Here is a 7,547-nt window from a genome sequence, read left to right as displayed (position 1 = left end):
TGCTAATTATTTGGAGTAAGATAGAATAAGTAATATTCTGTTAATACAATTATATATACACAATCATTCATTTTTTATAATGATAGAGTGTGTTTTTAAATTTTTATAGAAAAATATTTTTATTTTTATATCATCTTGGACCATTTTGGTTAACCTATATTAACCATTAACCATAACCATTAAGTAACTAATACCATTAACCAAAACTAATATTGACCGTTATCCAATGGTTATCGATATACATTAACCAATTGTAATGGTTATGGTTCGGTTTTGACCAATAATCAAACCAAACCGCCCCATACACACCCCTAACTCTAGGAAATTACCAACTTTGACCTACTCTTGTAACGCCCGATTTGTCAGTAAAACTCTTAGCGAGTACGTTGGGCGTACATAAGGTACATCGGGCTTACTCCTATGCATGCATGAGGCGGGAAGCCCCCTGGTACATTGGACGTACTCATGCATACGCAGGGCGTACGCGAGTCAGGGGCAAACCCTAATTCTTAGGGTTTGCACCCTATTTAAGCTCATTAAGTCCTTCAAACCCCTCACCTTATCAGCCCCCATTGCCTTTTTGAGCTAACCTCGAAACCCTAATCTCAAAGAGATCGAGCTTGTGTGTGTGTGTGTTGTGCTTATTGAAGAAGAAGAAGGTTTGAGGAGAAGCATTGGACAAGAAGGAGCTTGTAGATCCATAGGTTGTTCACCATTTCTATCTCAGTGGAGGTATAAAGTCTAAAACTTGTTCTTTTTATGTCTAGATCTAAGTTTGGGAAGAATTTAGCATATTTTGGTCCCATGAATGAACTCTTATGAGTAAATGCCACTCCTGATCTTATGAGACGTCCCTTTTGTTGTTTTGAGGTCCGTTAAGACACAAAGCTTGTATCTTGGTGGTTATAGATTATTCATGCATAAGTTAGTGACCACTTAATGGAAGTAAAGTGTTAAATCCATGACTTGTGTCCCATTAAGACATGCAAAGGGATAATGTTGCCAACTTTATTGTTTAGGACGTCTTAAGGAGGCTAGATCTGAAGTTGGACGTTAGGTCTTAACTAATTAAGACCTTAAAAAGGGAATTTGGCCATCTGAAGCGTACGCAAGGCATATGCAGCTGTACGTTGAACGTACGTGCATGGGGTCCTGATCCAATGAAGCATCTGAGTACGCCAGGCGTACTGAGGGTACGCGTAGCGTACTCATGTAAGGGAGTTTGGGCTTCTAGTTTCGGGCCATCTTGGGCTTTAGGGCTTTGGGACCTTGTTGGACCACAAGTTATTCTAAGCTGGGTCTTTATGGATTTGGGCCCATATTAGACTTGGAATGCCTTTTTGGACTTTTAGGCTAGTTTGGATTTGGGCCTTGGTATGTTAGGCCCAATAAGGGGAGGGAAAAGCAACATTTTTCCCTTAAAGTCGAGATTCAGGATTTGGACTCTCGGGTTGGGTTATTAACCTAATTTCTAATTAGGGTTTTATTATTTGTGATTTAGTGAGAGGATTCCACGGTTCAGCAGCTTGAGTGTGATTTGATATCTTTAGTATGAGGTGAGTTTCCTTCGCTTTACTTGTGGGTCGAAGGCACCAATGCCGACCCACTAGACTATGTTGGTAGAATGATGATTATCTTCCTGACAATTTCCTGTATTGCCTGTCTATGCTTATTGTCTCTGTGAATCTTACTGTTATGATTATGTGTTAGTTGTAGGGGTGAAATAAACCTGATACCGGTTGAAAGAAACTGAAAGGGTTGAAGTATACCCAGCACCGGTTGAAAGAGACCGAAGGGGCTGAAATAGACCCAGTACCGGTTGAAAAAGAACGAAGGGATTGAAACATACCCAGTAGCGGTTGAAAGAGACCGAATGGGTTGAAATAGACCCAATATTGCTTTGACTGTTATGTATGTATGGTATGGGGTATTCTGGGGTAGCTCACTAAGCTTTGTGCTTATGGTTTTCATTTTATGTTTCAGGTACCTCCAACTTGAAAGGGAAGGGTCCGACTTGATCGCACTGCATCTGCCCATGTTTTCCACATTTGCTTGATTTTGGGGATTTGTACTCTGATAATATTGTCATTATGATACACATTTGGTTGTTTTGTCATGACTAATGGATGTTTGAGATGAAAATTTTTATCTGAAAATTTTGGGGATGTTACAAGTTGGTATCAGAGCCTTGGTTTAAGGGATTCATGCATACTCTCGGGTGTGCCTGAACTCAAATCAAGGATTTGGTAGATTTTCCATAAAAAGAAACATTTTAATAAAGGAATTTTAATAAAAGAAATGGGTGTGATGCGTGCAATCAACGGAGCTCAAGTAAGTCTTCCCAAAATACCCATACATAATATATGTTTTACGCTATGATATGAGAATCGCATGCTAGATTAGAGTTAAGGATATGCTCAGTATTGCATGATAGAATGCTAGGAGAGATGCCTTTATGTGCCTATTGTATGACTTTATAGATCTGCATACTAGTATGAGATCAATTATCTGATAGGATGGCCTGTTTAGATTGTGTTCTGATTTTAATTTCTTGATGCTCGAATGTTGCGTGTTTTATGCTTTTAGGAATTTTTATTAGTACCAGCTGACTAGGGGTGTTATTCGGGTAAAATTTTCGGGTTTCGGGTAGTTCGGGTATTTTCTTAAAATAATAATACCTGATACCCGACCTATATTGTAATTCGGGTTCTCAGGTTTCGGGTATTCGGGTTTTAGGTCGGGTCGGATATTTTCGGGTATACCCGAAAATTACTTAAGTGTCACTTATTTATTTTTTTAATTCTTTTTTGCATTTCGGTTGCTTTAATAAAAAATTGGGTAACAAAATATTCCATACAATTAACAAGTACATATACGATAACAATACAAGTCATTATAATATGTTATGTGATTTTTGCATTCCATTTCAAATTTTGATAAAAAAAAACAGTTTATAGAGTACATGATCAATGTTTGATCAAATTTGGATTAACCAAACATGTTACATGATTTAATGCAAAAGGTGAGTACATAAAAGTTATAAATAAAAAAATTTAACATGTTATCTAAATTGCAGTGACCAATTATATAGCTATATTTCAATTCACAAAAAAGAAATGACAAAAAAGAAACATGTGCATAGTTGGAAAAAAAAGAAACATATCCGTAGTGCATAGGGGTGCAAACGAGCCAAGCTACTCGCGAGCTACTCGGGATCAACTCGGTAAAAGCTCGACTCGAGATCGGTTTTTATCGAGCCCGAGCCGAGCTCGAGCCTAATTTTAAGCTTGATTATTAAACGAGCTCGAGCTCGAGCTCGAGCCTGTGTTACAAAGATCGATTAGGCTCGCGAGCCTATATATAAATATAATATATTTTTTATTTTTATATTTTATATATTAAAATAGATATTAGGAAAATTATTGAATTAGGGTACGAGGGACTTTCATTCGTTTCAAAACAAAAGAAAAAGAACCGGAGCCGCACTATTCACGTCCGTTCCCCCTTATGCTGTGATTCGAACAATCAGGCGCTTGTTATCGGCGGCGAGCCGGCGAGCACGTACCACGAAGGCACGAATACCACCAGACGACGATCTCCCATCGTCTCCCATCGACGCATGCCTTCCAATCGAGCGTCGTTCTCCCCCATAGAGCACCGTCATCCGACATTAAGCACCATCAGTCCGTCCGACCACCGACCACTCATCTTTACTGTCATCCCTAGCTCCGATCACCTCCATCGTGTTCTGAATTTTGATGTAAGTTACTTCCATTGTTCACTCATCTATTTTTTTTCTGCTGATTCGAAGAGATCTTATCATTTGTTGATTACTTGGGTTTTGCTGCCTCACAACAGTTTTGTTTTTCGTTATGATTTCCAGTCATTTGTTATTCTGTTTCGTTATTATTAGTTTATTACTGATTTCCAATCATGTGTTACGATTACTTGAGTCTCCTGGGATATACAAACAGTGAATTACAGATATCTTATGCTTGATCTACAGTCTCTGTGGTTTGGATCAATGTCTGTTTCTTCGTGCTTCTTTTTTCTTTTCTTAAACTGATAAAATAGTTATCTACTCAGTTGAAAGAATTAACATCTGTTTGTTTTTTTTTGCTCAGTTGAAGATAGCTTCTGGGATATATGGGATTGTTGTCAATCTCTATTTTTCTATTTTTTGATTGTTAGTCTGGATATATTAACTTGGTTTAATTGAAATACTACTTTTAATTGTTAAGTCTAGATTCTTAGGAGATTGTGTTGTGGGTTCATATCTTTCTACTTGTTGGAATTATGAGTTCTAGTTTTAAGTTTGCATATTTATTGTTTTGCTGAAGATAACTCATATTATTCACTGTTTATTAGTTAAAAGATCCTTATCAGGAAAATTTATTGTTTAATGCTGATCAATTGAGAATTCTTATTAAATGTACATATTTTGACAAATGTTTTTTCATAAACCATGCTGTAGATAATATGGATGGTGATGTGAGTTCAGATCCAATGGAAGGGGTTGAGAATAAGGAGCAATCTGCTCCCATAAATGTAGATGCTGATGAACAACCAACTCCTCAAAATCATATTCCAAGTCAAAATGCAGAAATGCACTCGGGAGAAGAGGAAATAGTAATGAAACGAAAACGAAAAAAAACATCAAAGGCATGGGACGGTTTCACTGTAGTGACTCTATCTAATGGTACCAAAAAAGCTCAGTGTATTCATTGTAAAACAAAGTTAACTTATGGTGATACCGGGACTACATCAACCTTAAAAAGGCATTTTCTTATATGCAAACCACATAAGGATTACGAAGAAAAACAGAATTTATTGAATTTTCCACTTATTAAATCTGATGGAGATGCAGGACATGAGAAGCTTCCTTCATTGATCATGCCTGATGCAAAGTATGATGGTAACAAAATGAGAGAAGCAATAGCTACTTAGGTGTTGGGTACTGAGCAACCTTTTTCAGTTGTGGAGGATGATTTATTTGTGCATATGATGAAGACAGCTACTCCATTATTTGAGAAAACAAGCAGGACTTCAACCAAAGCAGATTGTTTTAAGATATATGAGCATGAGAAAAAAACACTGAAAGCTCTTACAAAAGCGACCTCAAAAATCAGTTTGACCACTGATTGTTGGAAGTCATCTCATCAGAAGATTGAGTACATGGTTATCACATGGCACTTTATTGATCATAATTGGAGGTTTGATTTCTTTTTCTATTTTTTAATAAGACATGTCCATTTTATTTAATATATTCATATTGATATCTGGACTTGTTTTTGTAGATTGCAAAAACGTGTCTTGAGTTTTGTACATGTTCCTCCTCCTCGTACCGGACTTGATATTGCTGATGGTATTTATAAATGTTTGAAGCATTGGGAAATTGAGGACAAGATATACACGATATCTGTAGACAATGCTGCATACAATGACAGGGCGTTGAGAAGACTGAAAGAAATTTTTTCTAGAGTGAGAAAACTCATGTGTGGTGGGAGGTTGTTTCATGTTAGATGTTGTGCACACATTTTAAATCTTCTTGTGAAAGATGGTCTTGCTATGATTGATTCTGTTATCGGGGAAGTTCGTGAGGGTATCAAATATATTAACAATTCTGAGGCGAGACTTCAAACATTTTCAAATATTGCACATCAACTACAAATACAAGATAGAAAGTTATTGCTTGATGTTCCAACACGATGGAATTCAACCTATGATATGTTGTCGGTTGCATTAAAATTTAAAGATGTTTTCCCAAGGTACACATTAGATTTTAATAAAATAGTTTTGAATGTTGTGATTTTCAGATTTTCAAATACTACACATCACTAAGTTTTTGTGATTTTCATAGATTTGCAGAGTACGAGCCACATTTTCATCACCTGCCTAATGATGAGGAGTGGGTGCATGTGGAGAGTGTATGTGAAATCTTGAAGGTTTTCAAGGTGCATATTACCTTTATTTAAGTATTATTTTAAATATTTTATAATGCCTAATACTAAAGCAACTTATTTTCAGGTATGCACAAATGTCATTTCTGGAAGTGATTATCCAACATCCAATCTGTATTTGATTGAGGTGTTTAGAGTAAAAGAAACTTTGGATAAAGGTGCTCTATCAAAAAATGATTTTATTAGGACTATGGTGACTAAGATGAAGGAGAAGTTTGACAAATATTGGGGGGAGTGCCATCTTGTCATGGCTATAGCTTCAGTGTTAGATCCAAGATTCAAAATGAAGTTAGTAGAATTTAGTTTCCCAACCATATACTCCAATGCTGAAAAGAACATTGAAGAAGTGAAGAAAGCACTTTATGAAATGTATGAAGAGTATTTGGAAATACATGATGCATCAGTCCGAGAAGCTGCAACGCCTGCAAATGGATGTGGAGGAAATGAAGTGTCAAAAACATCACTCGGGTCCGGATGGGAGGCTTTTGGGGAGTTTTTAAAAAATACAGATTTTGGAGAGACCAGAAAAGTCAGAATTAGATATGTATTTGGAAGAAGGTGTTTATAGGGACTCGAGACAAAAAGGAATAGATTCATTCAAGGCTTTGGAGTGGTGGATTGTTCATAAATTGAAGTACCGTGTTTTATCAAAGATGGCTATGGATGTGCTTGCGATCCCGATTTCTACCGTTGCATCTGAGGCAACATTTAGTGCTGGGGGTAGAGTAATTGATCCATACCGATCTTCATTGGCACCAGACACTGTTGAAAAGTTGATTTGTGGAGGAGATTGGATTAGACATCGTTATGGAATCAAGAAAAAAATAGAGGTACATTTGATAAACTTAAAACACGTGAACTAACAATTGATTATTTAAATTTATTAATATTTGATCATGTTGGTGGTTTCTTTTTACAGAAGGAGGAAATGCCCATTGAGGTTTTATTACCTACAGGGACAAGTAATACTTAAAGGTGTAAGCCATTTTAATCTACTTGTAATCTTGTTGTTTTAATTACATTATATTGCACATCTCATAAAATGTTTTAATATGCAGATTTTGCTGGATTGAATTTGCTTTAAGGAAGATTAGCTTTTGAGTTTTGATAATATGTTATGTTCAAATTTAATCGTTTTTATAGTATTTTTGTAATTTGAACTTCCATGATAGGAAGACTTTCTTTTGGATGGTTTAATTACATTTTAGGTTTGTATGTTGGAGTTTAAAACTTATGTAATTTGAAGATTTTATTTATGCATCTTGGTTGGAATTTAAGTAGTCTACTAGTCTGCACCTAGCTGAAAATTAAATAAATTTTTTTTTTTCTTGGAATTCATTTTGTAAACGAGCTTTTAACGAGCTCGAGCCAAGCTTAAGCTCGTTTAAGCTCAGTTAGACAAAACTAGTCGAGCCCGAGCCGATGTATTACTTTACGAGCCGATCTCGAGCTCTTTTTTTGGGGCTCGAAACGAGCCGAGCTCGAGCTCGAGCCATACAAATTTTAAGTGAGCCGAGCTCGAGCTTGGTCGGGCTCGGCTCGGCTCGTTTGGTGCACAAAGAAAATGAAGGGGAATCTAACATCTTA

The 7,547-nt window shown here is 36.5% G+C and overlaps 1 pseudogene across 1 annotated transcript; it reads left to right on the top strand.

Moving 5' to 3' along the window:
- The first annotated feature begins 3,443 nt into the window (after positions 1–3,443).
- On the top strand, positions 3,444–7,237 carry LOC145160417 (zinc finger BED domain-containing protein RICESLEEPER 2-like; annotated as a pseudogene). The gene is made up of 7 exons (XR_013738102.1): positions 3,444–3,760; positions 4,475–5,213; positions 5,298–5,768; positions 5,861–5,954; positions 6,028–6,790; positions 6,880–6,935; positions 7,019–7,237. The product of XR_013738102.1 is annotated as a zinc finger BED domain-containing protein RICESLEEPER 2-like (transcript).
- Positions 7,238–7,547: the final 310 nt, after the last annotated feature.

Source organism: Lactuca virosa, chromosome 2 (genome assembly GCF_052849685.1).
Source record: "Lactuca virosa cultivar CGN04683 chromosome 2, Lactuca_virosa_CGN04683_v6, whole genome shotgun sequence".
NCBI classification, from domain to species: Eukaryota; Viridiplantae; Streptophyta; class Magnoliopsida; order Asterales; family Asteraceae; genus Lactuca; species Lactuca virosa.
The sequence above is the reverse complement of the archived record's forward strand: the minus strand, read 5'-3'. Positions and strand labels throughout refer to the sequence as shown.